The sequence below is a fragment of the Carassius carassius genome, chromosome 50, assembly GCF_963082965.1.
Source record: "Carassius carassius chromosome 50, fCarCar2.1, whole genome shotgun sequence".
NCBI classification, from domain to species: Eukaryota; Metazoa; Chordata; class Actinopteri; order Cypriniformes; family Cyprinidae; genus Carassius; species Carassius carassius.
This window is the reverse complement of record NC_081804.1, coordinates 10,060,953-10,083,528: the sequence shown is the minus strand read 5'-3', so window position 1 is coordinate 10,083,528 and position 22,576 is coordinate 10,060,953. Positions and strand designations below refer to the sequence as shown.

The 22,576-nt window shown below is 41.7% G+C and overlaps 1 protein-coding gene across 1 annotated transcript in view; it reads left to right on the top strand.

Annotated features, from left to right (window-relative positions):
* The first annotated feature begins 306 nt into the window (after positions 1-306).
* Positions 307-22,576, top strand: part of LOC132133270 (carbohydrate sulfotransferase 8-like) — a 95,305-nt gene continuing 73,035 nt past the window's right edge. Inside the window, exon 1 of the mRNA XM_059546075.1 lies at positions 307-608. The gene's annotated coding sequence lies outside the window, so the exon portion shown is untranslated. The remainder of the gene's footprint in view (positions 609-22,576) is intronic.

Genomic DNA, 22,576 nt, shown 5'->3' with positions numbered 1-22,576 from the left:
TTGTGAGTTTAATATTTTATCCAGTTCATAAAAACATGCATAATGGAGAAATGAAAGTATACAGCGTTGTAACTAAGCAATGTCCCGTTTCATTTCTGTTAATGATATTAATGAAAGTTATTATGACATGTTATTGAGACATATGATGACCTCACTAAATTAGAGCCATCCTGCCTATATGTGACAGTTCATCTGAAATGAATTCGATCGTCTGATACAAAACCTGCCAAACTTGAGCCTCGTCAGACTTTGATGGGTTCTTACGGTTCTTACAGGAGCTGTTGCTTGGCAATATACTAGCTGCATCATCGGTGTCCCTAGAGAGCGCGCGAGAATAGAAGCACGGGATGAGCGCGCCGCACGCCCAACACAGAGAACACGCACGAGCGCGCGCGACCGTTCAGTTCACATCTCTCCAAACATTGCTGCCAGTCGCTTTAAAGTTACTCTCTGATCGCAGATAGGCATTTTATTGCAGGCTACGTTTGATTTATGTGCCATGCTTCAGCTACTAACTCGGTACTTAGATTTCACCCGTTGAATCCCGCCAGCCCATACGAATTGGAGCGCCTACAGCGGCACATTCAAGCCTTATGAAGATTGTTGAGGTAAGTGTTGCTTGTGCTAACGGTTTTTTAGTGCTTATTCGATTTCGTACTACAGGAATGAGTAGAAATAGATCCTCATATCCTCCAGGCGAAAAATTTGAGCTTCAGAGAGGTCAGAAAGTACAAATGTCCGAGTCTGAACTGCGGTGCTGAGGAGAAGTGAGTGAGGAGACAGAAATTGTGAGAAGAAGTGGAAACGCTGTCAGTATCGGGAGTTTGGTTGGCAGTTACTTCTTCTGTTTAACTGTAGGGCAGTAATATTGTTTCATTCGATGTGTTGTTCAAGTGGAAATTATGAATTTCACGTTAATGAGTTGAACAAGTCGGTTTTCTAAGCATCTGACGGACTGAAGTCTGACTCGGGCCGTTCTTCTAACTGTTCGAGCAAATCAGTGTTTTAAAATGATGCTTGTGTATTTATTTTCAATTGGTTTAAAGGGATAGTTTGCCTAAATATTGAATTTCTGCCACTGTTAAAACTGTACATGACTTCCTTCTGTATAGGAACTTAAAAAAATAAAAAAGGAATCAGTACTTCACCATCTTTTCCACCCTAAAGTGAAATTGAATGGTGTCTGCAAGGAAAATCGCTGAGAATTACCGAGTTGTCATTTTTGGGTGTACTGTCCCTTTAAGATAATCTATTTCTTATTCCAATATAAATTTAAAATCACTGTTCTTTTGTTTGTTTGCTTGTTTTTTTAAAGAGCTTAAATGTTTTATTGCTGTCACTGAAACAAGTGCCATGTGTGCTGTTCTGTCTGTTTAACAGATGCCACATCCATCTCTGTGATGTTCATGATATAATTCATACCTTTTCAGAGGTGTGCTTCACTGTCTCATACAGATGGCTTTTAAGGCAGAAAGAGACATTCTCCTTTTTCATTCCGTGTAGAAGTCTGAGTCTGAAAGGGAAGCGTTAAAGGGTTAGTTCGCCCAATTTGCAAAATGATGTCATTAATAACTCACCCTCATGTTGTTCCAAACCCGTAAGACCTCCGTTTATTTTTGGAACACAGTTTAAGATATTTTAGATTTAGTCCGAGAGCTCTCAGTCCCTCCATTGAAGCTGTGTGTATGGTATACTGTCCATGTCCAGAAAGGTAAGAAAAACATCATCAAAGTAGTCCATGTGACATCAGAGGGTCAGTTAGAATTTTTTGAAGCATCGAAAATTCATTTTGGTCCAAAACTAGCAAAAACTACGACTTTATTAAGCATTGTCTTCTCTTCCGTGTCTGTTGTAAGACTGTTCAAAACAAAGCAGTTTGTCATATCCGGTTCGCGAATGAATCATTCGATGTAACCGGATCTTTTTGAACCAGTTCACCAAATCGAACTGAATCGTTTTAAACGGTTCGCGTCTCCAATACGCATTAATCCACAAATGACTTAAGATGTTAACTTGTTTAATGTGGCTGACACTCCCTCTGAGTTAAAACAAACCAATATCCCGGAGTAATTCATGTACTCAAACAGTACACTGACCGAACTGCTGTGAAGAGAGAACTGAAGATGAACACCGAGCCGAGCCAGATAATGACTCGTTCACGAGTCACGAACCGTTTCTGTCAGACGTGTCCGATTCGAGAACCGAGGAGCTGATGATACTGCGCATGTGTGATTCAGCGTGAAGCAAACCGACACACAGAGCGTCTGAACCGAACTGATTCTTTTGGTGATTGATTCTGAACTGATTCTGTGCTAATATTATGAGCCCAGGTAAACCGAAGGCTTGCAATCATCGCCAACGATGCCATTACATCGAGCGCAAAAGAACCGGTGAACCGTTTTCTTCAACCGGTTTTTGAATCGAACTGTCAGAAAGAACTACTGGTGATCCGAAAACTGATGCAACCGGTTCTTGACTCGGGAACGAGTCATTATCTGACTCGGCTCGGTGTTCATCTCTCTCTTCACAGCAGTTCAGTCAGTGTACTGTTTGAGTAAATGAATTACTCCGGGATATTGGTTTGTTTTAACTCAGAGGGAGTGTCAGCCACATTAAAAAAGTTAACCGCTTAAGTCATTTGTGGATTAATGCGTATTGGAGACGCGAACCGTTTAAACGATTCAGTTCGATTTGGTGAACTGGTTCAAAAAGATCTGGTTACATCGAATGATTCGTTCGCGAACCGGATATCACAAACTGCTTTGTTTTGAACTGTCTTACAAACAGACACGGAAGAGAAGACAATGCTGAATAAAATCGTAGTTTTTGCTAGTTTTGGACCAAAATGTATTTTCGATGCTTCAACAAATTTTAACTGACCCTCTGATGTCACATGGACTACTTTGATGATGTTTTTCTTACCTTTCTGGACATGGACAGTATACCATACACACATCTTCAATGGAGGGACTGAGAGCTCTCGCACTAAATCTAAAATATCTTAAACTGTGTTCCAAAAATAAACGGAGGTCTTACGGGTTTGGAACGACATGAGGGTGAGTTATTAATGACATGATTTTGCAAATTGGGCGAACTAACCCTTTAAGAGATCTTCACTCTGATTCCTTTGAATTATTTCTCTACAGGCTGCAAATAGGATGGTGACATGTTCTCACTCGCTTGTTGTTAAGAAATAGATGTGTTCAGAGGACAAGACCTTCTAGCACATGTTCTGTGCGGTTTTCCAAGTGGTTGATAGTGGTTGATATCAAAACAAATATTTGACAGTCTCTTTGTATCCTGTCCATCTTGAAAACCTTTCAAAAAATAATTTTATTTTTAGAGGATATAGAAGCAGAAATGTGAAGCTTATACAGTGTAAGAATTCTTTTTTGTAAACAAAAAGTTTGAGTACGTTTTACAAGAAAATTCTACTTAAAAATTTCATGTTTAATTCAGTCTGTTACTTGTTATTTCTTTATATATAATTGTGAAATGTACCAGCAATTTCTTGGTGAAAATGGTTTAAAAGTAAATACTACTTATTTGTTTTCCATTGTAGTTTAATAAAACACTTAAATTAACTCTTCTGCTAAAATTTATTCCAATTATGTATTCTTATAGTCGTTATAGGGCAACAATGTTACATTGTCATGGCAAAGTTGTGAAATTTGATATGACTTCACACTAAAATCATGTTAGCAAATTTTTTATTTTATTTCTAGTGTCTAAACTATTGAAATGGTGAGTACTTTGGCTCCACGAATTCACTTAAATTGCTGTAGATTAAGTTTAACTTGTACTGAACCCAAAATATTCCTTTAAAGTCTCTTTGTATGGCACATCTACCATGTCTCTTTTAAAAATTTAAAAAGAAGTTTAAGTTTAATCTTTAATCTACTTCATCAAATATTCACCCAGCAAGTGAATTATGAATGTCAGAGATCTTCTTTTCCCTCACAATTGAATTGATTTGATAGGCTGCACAACATTTGGTCATCATTGGATCACTTTGTGTAGTAACAGTTTCTTCTGTATTTCACCCTGGTCTGTACAGAGGGTTATTTTAACTTTCACTGCCATAGAAATGGCCTATATTATAGCTTCCTGAATTCTGTGGAAATATTACTTGTGGGACAACTCATGCATTTTTTAGCATTATACTAATGGATGTTTGCTGTTTGTGGAGGCCGGAGAGAGTCGTAACATTTTAAAACCACCACTTAAGAACAGAAATCACTTTGGTTTCTGTTTTGGCTGCATTTAAGATGAAGGGATTTTAGTTGTTCTCCATCATACACTGTAAATATTTTTGTGATGCATGCGTTTTGAATTTGCACCCTTTTTTTGTTGCTTAGTTTTTTTACATGTAGACCAGTGCTTGAAATGTGGGCCGATTACGCAGTATCTGCACTAAAGCTGTGTATCACCAGCAAAGTCACGGTACGATACATATCACGATACAGAGGCCACGATACGGTACATATCATGATACAGAAATGCACTGAATTTCATTTTCCTGAATATGTATTTTCTATTCAATTTGATGTATAATTACATCATTTTGGCCAAATTGTGCACCCCAGGCACAGCAAATTAATCAGAATTTTTTTTTTTTTTTTTTTTAGAAAAATTGTTCAAGAAAAGTCTTAATTTTTGTTAATCTGTAACTAGATTATTAAAACCTCACAGGGCTCTATGGGCTGGTGCAAGTTATTGACTTCTGTAGTACTACAGTAATTGAACGACTTTACAGGCATTTCTTTCTATGATGCATGTTGTGTTCAAAAGTAGACTAGTAACTCCAGTGTTTCCTTTAGGATTTTTTTTTAGCAGTGGGGGCAGGTCTGTCCAACCCCCAACACCCCCCCCCCCTCGCTGCAACACAAACAAGTATATTTATTCACACATAATGAGGCAGATTTTCAGTTGCGATTGAACTGTAACCTTAAACAACCAAAACAACCAAAACCTTAAGTGCAAGTTGGCAGCTTGCATTTAATTTTTGTGGTTTTTGGAAAAATAACTCCAAGGCTCGGTTATAGGGGAATTCGGAAAGAGGTGGCCCATTGATGCTGAGTAGCATACATGCTGCTAAATGGTCCCCCTGTAGCCTGTTCCTCAAGTCTGTTTTCACCTATAAAAGAATAAAAAAAAAATAAGTGATGTGAGGTATATTGATAGCCAAACAACCTTTCATTTCACATAACACCGAAATGTCTAACCCTATTCATAGTGGAGAAATCTCTCTCACAGTTAACACTCGAGATTGGCACTGTGAGGGCAATGGCTGCCAGCTTACTGAGGGAGGGGTATGCCTTAAATGGCTTTCCTGAGGTAAATGTTAGGCCTATGTGACATAATTGTTCTCCATCTGTTTTATTGACTTCTTTCCGCGGTTGAAAAACACTGATTGATCGATATTATGTATAAGGAATATACGTTTCGGTAAGTTGTACTGTAACGTTATCTTTCAAAATTGTTCATTCGTGTTTATTTACTAGCGAGATGATCGGTTCACTGAGGCTAGGGATCTGTCACGTGACACGTCACATTTACACCAAAACTGTATTTATTGTTTGAATTTTGTAATAAAATTGACTGATTCTGAGAGTTGAGACTTTGTTTATATATCATAAGTAACCTGCTCTGTATTGTCTGTCGGTCTTCACTTTGCTTCGCGATTTTTCTGTGCATGAGAAAATGGATGTGTGGCATGATAGCATGTGAAAAGTGTCAATTGTGTAAGTTGGCAGCCCTGACTTAATTCAAATTAGCAAGAACTATGACTAATAGAATAACAGGCTTAAATGAACAACATAAGTTATACGACTTACCGTTCTCAAGGACGTGTACACCGATCTCAAGTTATTTATTCTCCAGAACGCTGCAGTCTCTTTTTTTCTCTCTTTCTCTCCCGTCGAGTGGAACCTTGCTTCGCAAAGAGAGTGCTCGCGCGCACGCGACCAGAGGGCGCGTGCTCTCGCTCGCTCTCTCTTGTTCTTTTAAACATGCGCCCAGCTGTCACAAGCCGCAGCAGTTTATCTACATTACACACCGGTCAAATAAGACTTTGGCGGGACAATCCAAAGAATCCAAACTAGAATTACCAATTTAACACACAAACACACACACATATTCCCACACTAACGGTAGTCTTCAATAGATCTTCAGTCACACACACCGCACCCACACAATATTCCTCTCTGAGCCTCATGACAGAGTCTGCTGTCTGAATGTTGAGGACAAAATTGCATAGGCTGCAGCCTAGGTAGGGGCCCCACGTGTGCAGGGGCCCTACATTGCCCAGACTATTTTCTTTTATTATTTGACATTTTCTTCAGGGGGAACAAAAAAGTACCCTCATTGGCCCGTAAGAAATTTTAAAGGAGGATTCGTTGCAGAGTGTCTGACAAAATTAATGTCTTGTATTGTAGAATGCATGCTCAGCACCACTGAGAGTTGACATGATCATTAAATCGAAACCAAAAGTGTGTGTGTGTGTGTGTGTGTGTGATATAAGAATGGTTTAGTCAACTCAACAATTTGAGTAAAAATTAAAAATAGACATTCTGTAATGCTGTAGAAGGGTCAAGATTATGTTACTTCTTAGGTGTCACAAATATAAGGGATATTATATTGGATTATGTATTATGTCAAAATGATGATTTGAATTGTTGATAAGGTCAAGAACTTTGAGGTGGGACAGACCAAAATCCCCATATTAGCGGGGAATATTTGATTTGTTTAGTCAAGTTTAATCAAGTCAGTTTTATTTTTTTTACGCTTTTCACAATTAAAGCAGCTTGAAACAATGTGATGTTAATAAAACTGGCTACTTTTATGCAACTAGCTACTTTTCATCTTTATGTTAGATAACAGTGGTTTGTACAAAGAAATTGGGTATTTGTGTCTCTAATGCATTAAAAAAGTAATACGACCCTAAGTGTGCATCATCAGTGAAATGTGCCTAAAACAGATTTCCTACCATTTAGAGCCATACATTCAGATGGCTCATAATTACATAATTAATAAAGCGTTTGAAAATCAAGCATAATGTGATGTGTTTTCCATTGGCATGGCAAACCAACATAAAGAATAAATACAAATCCATGTCTTAACTGTTGCAGCAAAATGTGTTAATGCGTTAATCCATAAATTGCACTCCTTTTATTTCCATTTATAAAATCATTTAAAATCTGCTTTTCTTTCTCACTAGTTATTAAGGTTAAATGATTGAGGTGATAAACTTAGACCAGCAGTTACAGCAATGTTCATATAAACTGATCATGTTCAGGGGACAGACAGCTTTGGCCAGCAAGGAGAGGGAAAGAAGTGAAAAGTCTGGAGCTGTTGTTTAAATATCATCCTGAATAAACATCTGTCTTTTGGAGAAGCGTGCCACTGCACACTAATATTAGTCTGTAATTTATTTCCCTCCAGGGCCAGAGCACCTCATGTGTAAGGGAGGTCAGCATATGGTGCTGAGCCGTACGGTGTGTGTGTGTGTGTGCATCTGGTGTGTGAGAGGGAAAGAACTAGAGTTGTTAAAACACAGTCTGTATTACGTTGTGAGCAAGCAGAGTGTATTTCACGTGTGTATGGGATGAGTGCACGAGTGTGTGTTCGCCCCAGTGCAGTGACTGATGTAATTTACTCTGTCACAACATGAGGCCGGTCCCAAGATGACAGGGCAGAGAGGGAGAGCAAGGCACACTGATGACGGACCTGTCAGCACTGATCATTTTGTGTGTCATGTGGAGCTTGGTAAGAGACGAGAACCTGTAGTGCTAGAAGAGGTCCTGGATGAGAGTTTCCTCTGGGTGATGGTCATGTGTTGACCATGATTTGGCCAAGCAGGGTGTGCTTTTGGATCAACATCAAACAAACATGGTAACTTTCAAAGGAATAGTTCACACATCAATGAAAATTTACTCCCTGAGGGATGGACCCTGAGTCCAATCAATATGTAGATGAGTTTGTTTCTTCATTGGAACAGATTTGTGGAAATCCTCTGCAGTGAATGGGTGCCGTCAGAATTAGAGTCCAAACAGATGATAAAATCATCACTATCATCCACCTTACTCCGGTCCATCAGTTAACATCTTGTGAAGGGAAAAGCTGCATGTTTGTAATAAACAAATCCATCAAGATGTTATTAACTTTGTCTTTAAAGTGTTATGCCCTGTCCCAAATCACACCCTAAACCCTTGTGGTCTTCCTCTGAATCCGTACTTTCATGACGTAATGTCGCATTGTCTGTCGGGTAGAAGTCTACTGCTCCTCAGTGCAGGCTCGGCAGAAGTGCAGATCGAGGGCATATAACGGCAGCAAAAGGGCCGCTTGCAAGCACCCTTTTGAAGGCTAAGGTGACGGATGGGACACACTACGGTCTTGTGGACTCAATGGACATGCGCACGTGGCGGCCATTGTAAGTCCACAAGACCGAAAGTACACATGAACTGTTCTATTTCGAAAAGGGCCTTAAAACTGTTCGTGTATACAGAAGATCCGTAAAGTTGCAAAGATTAAAGTGCCCCTTTTATGCCTTTTCGAATATTACCTTTCATGCAGTGTGTCATGTAGCTGTATGTGAACCAGTGTTGTAGTCGAGTCACCAACTGTCGAGTCCGAGTCAAGTCTCGAGTCCCAGTGTTCAAGTCCGAGTCCAAGTCCGAGTCATCAAAGAAAAGTCTTGAGTCGAGTCCAAGTCGAGTCACCATTACCAGAGTTCGAGTCCGAGTCAAGTCTCGAGTCTCCAGTCCCATATTGGAAATATTTTTTGTTTTTGAGAAAACAATAGCTACCAACTGAGTTGGTAGGCATTGAAGTCCATTATATGAAGAAAACATCCTGAAATGTTTTCCTTAAAAAACATAATTTAAGAAAAAACGCCATGGATATCCTGGATGGCATTGGGAGGAGTAAATGATTAGGAAATTTTCATTTTTGTGTGAACTAATCCTAACACTGGGCGAAAAATAAATACACTCGGCGAAAAAAAGAAACGTGCATTTTACAGGACACTGTATTTTAAAGATAGGCCTACTTAAAACATAAAAATCAATACGATATGCCGAGAGAGAGAGAGAGAGAGAGAGAGAGAGTGTGAGAGAGAGAGAGTGAGAGAGAGAGAGTGAGAGAGAGAGAGTGAGAGAGAGAGTGTTTGTGTGTGAGTGGCCGAGTGATTTAGTGTGAGTGCGTTTGTATGTGTTCAAGTGAATGTGTGTGACGGCACGCGACTGGTCAGAAAGCAACATGTAACGATAACGGCCGTTCACTATGGGAGGCCGTTTGAGACTAAACCCATTGAAAACTTGTGATACACACTGAAACACTTGCGATACACACTGAAACACTTGCGTGTACAAGTGAATCACTTGGGATACACACTGAAACACTTGCGATAAACACTGAAACACTTGTGCGTACAAGTGAATTACTTGCGCATACATGTGAAACACTATATATCTTTGCAAATATATGAAAGACATGCAGTTACATAGAAACTCTTTGCATATGCCCTGTAATCGCCCACGTACTGTTGTGCCTGCACAAAGACTGCACTTTATTAATTATGTTATCATTCTCGCATGTGAGAGAGCATAAACATTTTCAGTGTGTCCGAAAGTCGTTCCATTGCAACAGGAAGTTATAGCTCAAATATTTTCCACGTATATGGCTCCTTCGAAACTTGTTTAAAAAAATGAGGTATTTGTTATTCTTTACACTAGGCTTTTTCGTATGTGATCACTCGTGTGTTATTGCCAAATCTGAATTTTTTTTTTTTTTTTTTTTTTACATTTTCTTTCCCGTGTCCTTCGGTTCATTTATATGCGAGTGGCGCCGATACAGGATGGCTGCCTCTGTGACGTGCTCTGCAGTTGTTTTTGTTAGTTTGTCCTCTCTTTAGTTATATTCCTGCAATCAGTTTCACCAGGGACGAATTGCTGGACATTTGGCAACACACATCTCCCGATATATCACCGGTTTTCGACTATTCTGATGTTTTGCTGGACATTCTTGTCGGCGGAGCGGCTGCACTGATCACACGCTTCAAGAGGACGCGCAGATGGGGAAAAAGAGCTGGCGCGCTCGTGAGAAAACGCAGAAAACACGGATTTCGAACGCCGTTGCCTAGCATCCATCTGGCAAATCTCCGCTCTCTACCCAACAAAACGGACGAACTGCTTCTGCTCTCTCGGACAAATAAGGATTTCTCTCACTCTGCTGCTCTGTGTTTCACGGAAACTTGGCTGAATGACACCATACCGGATAGCACGCTCCATCTGCTGGACTTTCAGCTGTTCAGAGCGGACCACGACGCAGAATCAACGGGGAAATCGCGCGGCGGCGGGACGTGCTTTTACATCAGTGAACTGTGGTGTACAGATGTAACTGTGTTAAAGAAGACGTGCTGCTCAAATCTCGAAATGCTCTTCATTAACTGCAAGGCGTTCTATTCGCCGCAGGAGTTTCACTCGTTCATTCTGGTTAGTGTTTACATCCCTCCGCAAGCGCACGTGAGCTCAGCTTTACAAAAACTCGCTGAACAGATCACAGAGACAGAACAACAACACCCAGACTCTGTTTTAATCATTCTTGGGGACTTTAATAAAGCCAATCTCTCCCGTGAACTGCCAAAATACAGACAGCATGTTACTTGTCCCACAAGAGACAGTAATACATTGGATCACTGTTACACAACAATAAAGGATGCATTTCACTCTGTTCCACGAGCAGCTTTGGGACGTTCTGATCACCTTCTGGTTCATCTTATACCGGCCTACAGGCAGCAACTAAAATTTACAAGATTTACAATCTTGTTTTGACCTCACTGATTGGAGTGTTTTTGAAGCTGCTGCCACCGATCTGGATGAACTCACAGAGACTGTGACATCATATTATCAGTTTCTGTGAGGATATGTGTATTCCTACAAAGACTCAACTAAATTACAACAATGACAAACCGTGGTTCACTGCAAAACTCAGACAGCTCCGTCAGGCCAAAGAAGATGCTTACGTGAAGGGGGACAATGTCCTGTATAAACAGGCTAAATACACACTGGAAAAGGAGATCAAATTGGCAAAGAGGAATTATTCTGAAAAAATAAGGACTCAGTTCACTTCGAACGACTCCGCATCAGTGTGGAAAAGTCTAAAGAAGATCACCAATTACAAGACACCACCCCCCAGCACTGTGGAGAATCAACGACTGGCAGATGATCTGAATGAGTTTTACTGCAGGTTTGAAAGAACACCCATCAACTGCCCTGAACGCCTCCCCACACAACCGTTCACACCACTCACAACTCCTGCAACCCGCCCGGAACACCTCTCCAATCAAGCGCTCTCACCATTCACACCTCCTGCATCCACCCTCTCCCCCACACCTGCAATTCAGATAAGCGAGGATGCGGTGCGCCAGGTCTTCCGGAAGCAGAAAAGGAACAAAGCACCAGGCCCAGATTGTGTTACACCAGCCTGTCTGAAATCCTGTGCTGACCAGCTGTCCCCCATCTTCACACAGATCTTCAACAGATCGCTGGAACTGTGCGAAGTCCCTTCATGCTTCAAACGCTCCACCATCATCCCCATCCCAAAGAAATCCAAAATTACAGGACTAAATGACTACAGGCCTGTGGCTCTAACATCTGTAGTCATGAAGTCATTTGAAAAACTGGTGCTGGCCCACCTGAAAGACATCACTGGCCCTTTGCTAGATCCTCTTCAGTTTGCCTACAGAGCAAACAGGTCTGTGGACGATGCAGTAAACATCGGACTGCATTATGTTCTGCAACACCTAGACAGACCAGGGACTTATGTGAGGATCCTGTTTGTGGACTTCAGCTCTGCCTTCAACACGATCATCCCAAACCTCCTCTTGTCCAAACTAACTCAGCTCTCCGTGCCCACCTCCGTCTGTCAGTGGATCAACAGCTTCCTGACAAACAGGCAGCAGCTAGTGAGGCTGGGAAAATACACATCCAGCACCCGTACAATCAGCACCGGAGCTCCCCAGGGCTGTGTTCTCTCCCCACTGCTCTTCTCCCTGTACACTAACGATTGCACATCTAAGGACCCCTCTGTCAAGCTCCTGAAGTTTGCAGATGACACCACACTCATCGGCCTCATTCAGGACGGTGACGAGTCTGCTTACAGACAGGAGGTTAAAGAGCTGGCTGTCTGGTGCACTCTCAACAACCTGGAGCTTAACACGCTCAAAACAGTGGAGATGATCGTGGACTTCAGGAGAAACCCCCCTGCACTCCCCACACTCACCATCATGAACAGCACTGTGACTGCAGTGGAGTCATTCAGGTTCCTGGGCACCACTATCTCTCAGGACCTGAAGTGGGACATTCACATTGACTCCATTGTGAAAAAGGCCCAGCAGAGGTTGTACTTCTTTCACCAGCTGAGGAAGTTTAACCTGCCACAGGAGCTGCTGAAACAGTTCTACTCCACCATCATCGAATCCATCCTCTGCACTTCAGTAACTGTCTGGTTCAGCTCAGCTTCTAAATCTGACCTCAGAAGACTACAGAGGGTAGTCCGGACTGCTGAACGAATCATCGGTACAACCCTCCCATCTATTCAAGAACTGTACTTATCCAGAGTGAGCAAAAAGGCTGTTTAAATCACTCTGGACCCCTCACATCCAGCACACTCCCTTTTTGAACTGTTGCCATCTGGTCGACGCTACAGAGCACTGAGCACCAGAAAGACTGTTATGTTGCCAAATGAACACGTAGATAAACCACTGAAGAAGACCAGGACCACAAGGAATGTTTTTGCATTTTAATTTCTTCTCCAGATGGTGAAAACTGAAAGCATACACAACATGCTCTTAGAAAAATTGAGCTCTATACAGACGAAACTAAAGTCATACATCGGCGCTTTAAAGTGCATTTCCCAATCAGACAATACAAAAATATATTACTTAAGATCCTTATAAACACATATGTAAACTTACGGCATTGCCTTGTCAGAGCTTTAGTGAGAATGGTGACAGATCGCTGACCGTTTCATGCTGGATTCCGCCTGCTTTGTTTACCATGAAACCAAAACAGGAAGTTAGCGCGGCAAAAGCGGAAATTAAATTGTCCGCTAATATTTTTAAATAAAACTTACAAATAAACATGAAATACTATAAGCAACTTTTAGAAATGCTTTTTTAAACATATTAACCCATTTAACTTATTTATAAAATTATAGACTGCCATAGGGCAGCACATTCCCCGCCTGACCTCAGGGAGGTCACTATCAAGAACAAAAACTTAGAGGGAATCAGTCCTTTGGCAAAAGAAGAATGACTTCAGTAACTGGTCGCAAAAAATTCTTTCTAGTGCCTTGGTCATTTACTATGACCTCAACCTTCCTTACTTGATTGTCCTTCCCAGGGAAAGTTGCCGTGACTCTACTCATGAGCCAACAGTTCCGTGGAACCTGCTTGTCCTTGAGCAAAACAAGGTCACCAACTTGCAGGTTTCGACAAGGTACAGTCCATTTCTGTCTCTGCTGCAATAAAGGCAGATACTCTCGCCTCCAGCGTGTCCAGAACTGGTTAGCAAGAACCTGAACTTGTCTCCATTGTTTGGTGTAAAGGTCCTTGTCCAAGAAATCTCCAGTGGGAGGTATAAGGCACGATTTCTGGGTTAGCAGCATAGAGGGAGAGAGAATGAAAGGATTGTCTGGATCAGACGAAACTGGAAGGAGTGGCCTCGCATTTATGATGGCAGACACTTCAGCCATAAGTGTGCACAATACGTCGTGAGTGAGTTGCACCTTACTTTGAAGCAGTATTGAATCCAGTATTCTCCGTGCAATGCCGATCATGCGCTCCCAGGCGCCTCCCATGTGGGACGCATGAGGCGGGTTGAATTCCCAACTACAACCTTGATCATTCAGGTACAGTTGCAGAGCCTTGTCCATTCCTAACTCCTTGGAAGCCCCAATGAAATTAGTGCCACGATCCGATATAAGTTTTTTGGCAGGGCCTCTCAGGGCAAAGAAACGTCTCAGGGCATTTACACAACTGCTGGTGTCTAAGGACTCAATCACCTCAATGTGCACGGCTCTAGAGCTCATGCAGGTAAACAGGATAGCCCAACGCTTACTTTGTGCATGTCCACCTCTGGTACGTCTGGTGGTTACTGACCAAGGCCCGAAAACATCAAGGCCGATGTAGCTAAAGGAAGGACATGTTTTCAACCGTTCCGGGGGAAGATCTGCCATGAGTTGCTCTTCCTGCTTTCCCCGCAGTTTTATCCACAGACCTCCAGCCCTTATCGCACCTTCTGTAAGGTGACGACCCTGGTGCTTGACCTGTTAATGGTAGTGGCGAATGAGCAGGATAGAGACATGACTGTCACTGCAGTCACAGTGATTTGCCAACGTTGAGGGCATACAGCTCCTTTGCGAAGGTGGCCTGTTGCACTTGTTGGAGGATGACACGTTTTGCTTGATCCATTTCATCTGGTGTATGAGGAAGCTGACATATGTGCCACCCTTTACATCCATGGTTTGAATTGGAGCCGTTGAAAGATTTTGCCATGTGAATGAGGAAGGCGACTGCACGGACCAAAGACTTGAAGGTGGAGAAGCGCTCAAAGCGCTTACAGGAGACTACTTGAAGCTGGGTAGCACAAGTTCTCACTTGTGGCCTGATTTCACAGTCTTTGTCAGGCTCAACTAACTCAAACTGGTCGTTTTCATTTTTTGCCTCTGGGGGTGAACGACTGATGAAGGAGGGTCCCGTGAACCAAGTTGTTTTTGCTAGTTGAGATGCTGTGAGCGAGCGTGATGCGTGATCCGCTGGGTTCTCCTCAGTGCGCATATAGTGCCACTGCTCCGGCTTTGAAGACTGGCGAATACGCTGCACTCTGTTGTGAACATATGTGTAGAATCTTTTAGATTCGTTGCAGATGTAGCCCAAGACCACCTTGCTGTCCGTGTGAAAGTGAACTGCGTCAAACTCTATGTCCAGCTCATTCTTGACAAGATCAGCTATCTCTACAGCCAAGACAGCGGCGCACAGTTCCAGTCTTGGTATTGTGGGCTCTGACTGAGGAGTTAGTTTTGCTTTACCCATGACAAACCCTACCTCAACTTTGTCATTTGTATATAGAGCTCTCAAGTAGACTACTACACCTATTGCTTTGGTCGATGCTTCTGAAAAGACATAGAGTTCTTTGCGCTTTGCCTGACTGAGAGAGGTAGATGTGTACGTTCTCGGGACATGGAGTTCCCTTAAGTCCTGCAGCGAATCCCTCCAAGCTTCCCATTTGCTTTGCTTATCTTTTGGAAGTGGTGTGTCCCAATCAGAGTTTTCTGAGGTGAGTTCTCTGAGTAAAGCTCTTCCTTGAATGGTGACTGGTGCTAATAAGCCTAGTGGATCGAATACACTATTAACAGATGACAAGACACCTCGACGAGTAAATGGCTTGTTTGTTGTGGCCACTGAAAACGTGAATGTGTCTGTCATGGTTTCCCAAATTAGGCCTAGACTGCGCTGTGATTGAGTTTCCTCAGCACTCAGATCCAGATCTTTCATGACTGCTGCGCAATCTTCAGGAGAGAAGGCTTGCATGACTGATGGTGAGTTAGAAGCAAACTTATGCAGGCGCAGATTGGACTCAGCAAGTGAAGCTTGCGTTCTTTGGAGCAAGTCGATCGCTTCGGCTGGAGAAGGCACAGAAATCAGTCCATCATCGACGTAGAAGTGTCTCTCCACAAACTTGACTGTGTCAGCTCCATAGTCTTTCGCTCCAGCTTCAATGGCCTTGCGCAATCCGTAAACAGCCACAGCGGCAGATGGAGAGTTCCCAAACACATGGACCTTCATCCTATAGTCAATGACCTCCTTTTCAACATCATTGTCCATGTGCCACAGAAAGCGAAGATAGTTCCGGTGATCCTCACGCACCATGAAACAGTGAAACATTTGCTGTATGTCGGCCATGACAGCAATGCTTTCTTTACGGAAGCGGAGGAGTACCCCAATGAGACTATTGTTTAAGTCGGGGCCAGTGAGGAGTACACTATTGAGTGAGACACCATCCTCTTGGGCACTGGAATCAAAAACTACCCTGATCTTGTTGGGTTTTTGAGGGTGGTAGACCCCAAACGTGGGGAGATACCAGCATTCTTCTCCTTGCTTCAGAGCGGGCGCTATCTCAGCATGACCGTTGGAGAAAATCCCTCCCATAAACTCCACGTATTGCTGCTGCATGTGGGGTTTCTTTTGCATGCTCCGTTTGAGAGACAAAAAATGTCTGACTGCTAGCTCTCTATTGTTAGGCATTTTCCGGCGAGGCTCTTTGAAAGGAAGTGGGGCAACCCAGCTATTGTCATCGTCTTTGTACATGCTTTTGCCCATAATCTCTAAAAAGAGTGTGTCATCTATGGAGGGAGCTGGCTCATTGTCGTTTTTGCTGCGGTTGAAAACTGACTGTCCCAGACTTTGCTCTGGAGCCTTAGAGTGCCTGTTAATGCATGGCGTTTCCCTGAGCTGACGGAAGTTATCACACTGTCCAAAAACTGTGGGGCGGCCATTTTCAAGAATAATTGTCTTGAATGAGTTGACTGTGGGCTTGTGGACCTTACCTACACACACCTCCCCGACTACGACCCACCCTAAATCTAGGCGCTGGGCGAAGAGCGCATGATGAGGGCCATTAACTTGTTCCCTTACTTTGTGTGCACGTAGAACATCACGCCCAAGCAGTAGAAGTATTTCTGCCTCATGGTCTAGCTCTGGAATGTACTTTGCTATGGACAGAAGGTGTGGCTGGTGCCGTGCAGCGTTTGGTGTAGGGATCTCGCTTCTTTCATTAGGAATGTCCTGACATTCAATGAGAGGAGGGAGTGGGATTACCACAGACCCATCTAAAGACTCAATGTGAAAGCCTTCAGCCCTTTTCCCCCATGTTTCAACGAGCCTGAACATGTTCTTAGATCATAACTGACTAGCTTATCTTTGATCTTGAACATATCAAAGAACTCTGGCCTGGCTAAGGAACGATTGCTCTGATCATCAAGTATGATGTAAACCTTAACCGCACTGTCCTTGTGACCCTCTGGATACACCCTTGTGAGACATATTTTTGAACAAGAACGACCCCACTGACCTGGACCGCACACTTTGGTGCATGTTGTGGTTACTGCGATGCTATCTGAGATATCTTTTCCCTCCCCGCCATCCTCTTGTGCAGGAGCAGGAGCCTTGAAGGTTTGTGGTGGAGGGCCAGGATGCATTACTGTTTCGTGGCTCGTACTTTCACATTCAGAGCACTTTACTGTGGATTTGCAGTCCTTAGCGAGGTGAGTGTCCGAGGCACAGCACTTGAAACAGATTCCTTTCTCTTTGAGGAAGGCCTTTCTTTCATCGAGCAGTTTGTACCTGAATGTCCTGCATTTATTGAGTGGGTGGGGCTTATTGTGCAGCGGGCAGTTGCTTTTAAAGTCCTTGTTGGGGGGTGTAATATTAGTTTTATTTACGGAGATGGGTTTGGCGGAGCTAAAGTTTCTCAGGTTGGGTCTTTCTAATTTCAATTGTGTTTGGCTGTTCTGTTGGTTAAAGCTTGGATCGTTACGTCTCTTAGCTTCTTTGCATATGAACTTGCAAAAGTAACATAAAGGTGGAAAGCAGTCATGATGATCCTCTTTATATTGTGAACCTAGAGACATCCACTTCTCCTGAATTCCATATGGGAGTTTATCCACAATTGGCCTGATTCCGCGTGACGTGTCAAGATAGAGAAGACCGGGCAGATACCCATCCTCTTTTGCTCCTTGAATCTCCTGTAACAGATCCCCAAGTTCCCTCAGTTTCACATTATCCTTTGCTGTCATTTTAGGAAAACTGTCCAATCTCTGCAGTGTTTCCTTTAGGATTTTTATTTTAGCAGTGGGGGCAGGTCTGTCCAACCCCCAACACCCCCCCCCCCTCGCTGCAACACAAACAAGTATATTTATTCACACATAATGAGGCAGATTTTCAGTTGCGATTGAACTGTAACCTTAAACAACCAAAACAACCAAAACCTTAAGTGCAAGTTGGCAGCTTGCATTTAATTTTTCGTGGTTTTTGGAAAAATAACTCCAAGGCTCGGTTATAGGGGAATTCGGAAAGAGGTGGCCCATTGATGCTGAGTAGCATACATGCTGCTAAATGGTCCCCCTGTAGCCTGTTCCTCAAGTCTGTTTTCACCTATAAAAGAATTAAAAAAAAATAAGTGATGTGAGTTATATTGATAGCCAAACAACCTTTCATTTCACATAACACTGAAATGTCTTACCCTATTCATAGTGGAGAAATCTCTCTCACAGTTAACACTCGAGATTGGCACTGTGAGGGCAATGGCTGCCAGCTTACTGAGGGAGGGGTATGCCTTAAATGGCTTTCCTGAGGTAAATGTTAGGCCTATGTGACATAATTGTTCTCCATCTGTTTTATTGACTTCTTTCCGCGGTTGAAAAACACTGATTGATCGATATTATGTATAAGGAATATACGTTTCGGTAAGTTGTACTGTAACGTTATCTTTCAAAATTGTTCATTCGTGTTTATTTACTAGCGAGATGATCGGTTCACTGAGGCTAGGGATCTGTCACGTGACACATCACATTTACACCAAAACTGTATTTATTGTTTGAATTTTGTAATAAAATTGACTGATTCTGAGAGTTGAGACTTTGTTTATATATCATAAGTATATCATAATATATTAAATATCATTATATATCATAAGCTCTGTATTGTCTGTCGGTCTTCACTTTGCTTCGCGATTTTTCTGTGCATGAGAAAATGGATGTGTGGCATGATAGCATGTGAAAAGTGTCAATTGTGTAAGTTGGCAGCCCTGACTTAATTCAAATTAGCAAGAACTATGACTAATAGAATAACAGGCTTAAATGAACAAAATAAGTTATACGACTTACCGTTCTCAAGGACGTGTACACCGATCTCAAGTTATTTATTCTCCAGAACGCTGCAGTCTCTTTTTTTCTCTCTTTCTCTCCCGTCGAGTGGAACCTTGCTTCGCAAAGAGAGTGCTCGCGCGCACGCGACCAGAGGGCGCGTGCTCTCGCTCGCTCTCTCTTGTTCTTTTAAACATGCGCCCAGCTGTCACAAGCCACAGCAGTTTATCTACATTACACACTGGTCAAATAAGACTTTGGCGGGACAAAAATTCGCTTTGGCGGCCGCCAAAAAAAATCTTCGATCGGGTCAGTCGCACAAGTGCGCCTAAATATCTTTTCATGGTCGCACACAGACATATTTAGGCGCAAATGCGAGTGAAATGGTCGCACTGTAGAGCCCTAACATTACCGTGGCGGCAAAAATTTTGCCGTGGCGGGCCGCCATTAACTAATCAACATAGAGGAAACACTGCTCTGGAAGAGCGATTTTTCGATGATTTCAGGAGCCGCATAACACTCTTGGAGTCTGTCCCATGATTTCTGTAAAGCTACTGCAGGGTTATTGCCATACACAGAGCGAATGCGTTTAATTTGACTGCTTGACTCCTTTCCTAACCATTTTGTCATCAAATCGAGCTCTTGTGTTGGCGTGAGGTGAACGTCTGCTGTAGCCCCGGTAAATGAGGAGAGCCACACTCTAAAGTTCTCTGGTTTGTCGTCATATTGGTATAGACCTGAAGTGATGAGGTCACGGCGTGCCATATATTGTGCAAGTGGCTCTGCTTGGTGTGTCGTGGTACCAGGTGAGTTGTAAAGAGGCACGAAAGGGCTGGAGAATGGGTTGAGTGGCTTCTTTGTTTGATTACTTTTTGGTTTATTCTCGCCTTTAGGAGAGGACTTATGTTCTCACTGTTATGTTGCCAAATGAACACGTAGATAAACCACTGAAGAAGACCAGGACCACAAGGAACGTTTTTGCATTTTAATTTCTTCTCCAGATGGTGAAAACTGAAAGCATACACAACATGCTCTTAGAAAAATTGAGCTCTATACAGACGAAACTAAAGTCATACATCGGCGCTTTAAAGTGCATTTCCCAATCAGACAATACAAAAATATATTACTTAAGATCCTTATAAACACATATATATAAACTTACGTCATTGCCTTGTCAGAGCTTTAGTGAGAATGGTGACAGATCGCTGACCGTTTCATGCTGGATTCCGCCTGCTTTGTTTACCATGAAACCGAAACCGGAAGTTAGCGTGGCAAAAGCGGAAATGAAATTGTCCGCTAATATTTTTAAATAAAACTTACAAATAAACATGAAATACTATAAGCAACTTTTAGAAATGCTTTTTTAAACATATTAACCCATTTAACTTATTTATAAAATTATAGACTGCCATAGGGCAGCACCACGACCAGACACAGGAACAGTTTCTTCCCTCAGGCAATCCATCTTATGAACAGCTGATAATAACTGTGGAACACACTACACTATTTATATTTATATACACATACACTTATTTATCCAACACACATACTTAACGTACACAAACATTTTTTGCACATAATATACATGTACATACATAAATGCTCATTGTAATATACCTGCCATACATTGTCAATTTGTATATTGTCATTCCTTACCCACCTATTTGTATTTTTTATTCCTTATTGTGTTTTTTGTTCTGTCGCTGTTATGTTGCACTGCGGAGCTCTGTCACGAAAACAAATTCCTCGTATGTGTGAACATACCTAGCAATAAAGCTCATTCTGATTCTGATTCTGATTTAGTCCGAATATATGAGGAGAATATTTGAGCTATAACTTCCGGTTAGTGGGTTTAATTGTATTTATGTAAAAAAAAAAAAAAAAAAAAAAAAATATATATATATATATATATATATATATATATATATATATATATATATATATATATATATATAAACTCTGGTTCACACTCCAATAAATAGTAAAAGTGAGTGACGTCAGTGAGTGTGTTGTCAAGCAAAGAGAGCGAGCGGTAGCAGTGTCTGTGAGGGAAAAGAATAGATCCCGGCCGGTCTTGGGCACGAAACAGGAAAAGTGTAACACCTTATATAATTTTTTTAAATAACATTTTTAGTCAAAAACAACGTGATGAATGCTCAAGTCCGATTTTATATATCTTTGAGTCCGAGTCCAAGTACGAGTCATCAGTCCGCGAGTCCAAGTCCAAGTCGAGTCACGAGTCCAGAGAATGGAGTGTCGAGTCGGACTCGAGTCCAAAGAATAGTGACTCGAGTCGGACTCGAGTCCGAGTCCAGGACTCGAGTACTCCATCACTGATGTGAACATAAACTATCTGCAAAATTCTGAAGCCAGCAGTGAACGATAAATTAAGTTATTGTCTATCAGAAAAGAGAGTCGGCTCGCAATCACCTAAACGAGTTGTCAAGAATTTGAATCTTATTCTTTTACAGCTCTACATCATGAAGTAAAAAATTTGCATTATGTCTGCTCACATTCAGTGCACCAACTTGGCTGCCCACAAAATACAGTACAAATTTCAGATGCACTATCCAAAAGGTGCGCAGATGTGCTCTCTTCATAAAAGCACTGTGAGATGGTGACATAAAAAGGAGGAAACACACCAAACTAACAAAAAACATTAAAGAAACACACCCAGATCAAATGAAAGATTTCAAGCAGGTAAGTTTCATTGTGTTTCCCATACATTGATTTATTTGTGGCGGCCTGCCACAATATCAAAACTGACCGCAAAAAATAGATTTTCCAAAAGTCTTTGACTTCATCATTGAATAGACATGAGCACTGCGTGGGTCAAAGTCGAAACCCAGAGCAGGTGTTTTTATATCACCATTTCTGAAGGAAACTGGCTGTGTTCAGAAAATCATGGATATCATTTTTATTTCATCTTGTCTGTAATGCCTGAGCAGCGTTTGTGAGCACTGGCTCAGCACTTATTTGATGACAGCTGTTACTGGAGAAACATATCTCACCCGCTATACAAGCGCCTCCTTCTCCTCCTTCGCCTCCATATATGCCTACACAAATAGAGTGCAAGGCATTTTTTAATAAGAGTGTTTTTGTGTTTTGCTTTTTTTGTGTGTGGATTTTCACTGGTATTAGTACCGAATACTAGGGCTGGGTGATATATATAAAAAAATGATATCTCGATATTGTCCAAATTTTTACGATATTCGATATATATCTCGATATGTTTGCATTTGCATTTAAATAATAAAAAATAAAACATGATTTTCTTTTGCCCATTAAAAAAAAAAAAAACTATTTAGATTAAATGGCTAATTTAAGCAGTTAAAAAATCTAGACCAAGAGATCACTTACTGCTTTTTATTAAATGAATACATGTAGGCCTATATGTAACTGAAGCAGTGCAAATTAAGTAACAGTTACAGAAAGTGCATTCTGTCAACTTTTTAGTGCATGCAATTCACAATTTAAACTATGCAATTGGGTTAAGTATTTTATTTAATTTTTTTTAACAAGTTTTTAAGCTAAGAACACAAGTCTGTCAACTGTCTGTGGTTTTAAGAGGAGCTCTGTGGCATGAAACTATGTTCCTAATGATACTAAAAACCCTCTTAGATGGGGAGCTAGTTTCTGAAGCACATATCTA